Genomic DNA, 221 nt, shown 5'->3' with positions numbered 1-221 from the left:
ACTCTCAAACTGAGTGCTTTGTTTTTTGGTCTGAGCAGATGCTTGTAAATGTTTCTTTCCCTAATCAACCCCCTTCCTGCCCATGTTGTAAGGGTTAACCCATTGTGTGGTTTCAGTGCATGGAGGAACATCAGGTACCGTGTAAGGTTGCCCATTTATTTTATCTGAAAATTTCCAAGGAGGTCCACTGGAGGAGTCACTGTTACAAGGCTGGCCCGCTG

The sequence above is a fragment of the Pristis pectinata genome, chromosome 1 (assembly GCF_009764475.1).
Source record: "Pristis pectinata isolate sPriPec2 chromosome 1, sPriPec2.1.pri, whole genome shotgun sequence".
NCBI lineage: Eukaryota > Metazoa > Chordata > Chondrichthyes > Rhinopristiformes > Pristidae > Pristis > Pristis pectinata.
Note: the sequence above shows the minus strand (reverse complement) of the source record.